At 29.9% G+C, this 334-nt stretch overlaps 1 long non-coding RNA gene across 1 annotated transcript in view; it reads right to left on the bottom strand.

The window, feature by feature from the left end:
* Window positions 1-334, bottom strand: part of LOC116186378 — a 20,084-nt gene extending 19,750 nt beyond the window's left edge. The window contains exon 1 of the long non-coding RNA XR_004151358.1: window positions 241-334. This is a non-coding gene — a long non-coding RNA (uncharacterized LOC116186378). The remainder of the gene's footprint in view (window positions 1-240) is intronic.

Below are 334 nucleotides of genomic sequence, written 5' to 3'. Positions count from 1 at the left end.
TTTTTTTTTTTTTTTTTTTTTTTTTTTTTTTTCTCTCTCCGCGAAACGATGCCTTGACGATAATGTCGCAATAATATATATATAATATAGCTCTACAACCTCTCGACGTCGCCATAGATTTCTCTCTTATATACATAGATTCGTTTTTTTCTTTCTCTCGTATTTATATATATATATATAGAGCTTTTTATTTATATATATATATTTATACGTGTTTTATATATATATATATATACTTACTCTTTATACACAGAAGGGGTTTTTTCATTGCAAGGGAGTTCTGTCTGGTTGTCGCTAGGATTCTTTCTCAGCACACACGTCTTTCCCGACACGC

The sequence above is a fragment of the Apis dorsata genome, unplaced genomic scaffold (assembly GCF_000469605.1).
Source record: "Apis dorsata unplaced genomic scaffold, Apis dorsata 1.3 scaffold_643, whole genome shotgun sequence".
In the NCBI taxonomy this organism is placed as follows: Eukaryota; Metazoa; Arthropoda; class Insecta; order Hymenoptera; family Apidae; genus Apis; species Apis dorsata.
The sequence above is the reverse complement of the archived record's forward strand: the minus strand, read 5'-3'. Positions and strand labels throughout refer to the sequence as shown.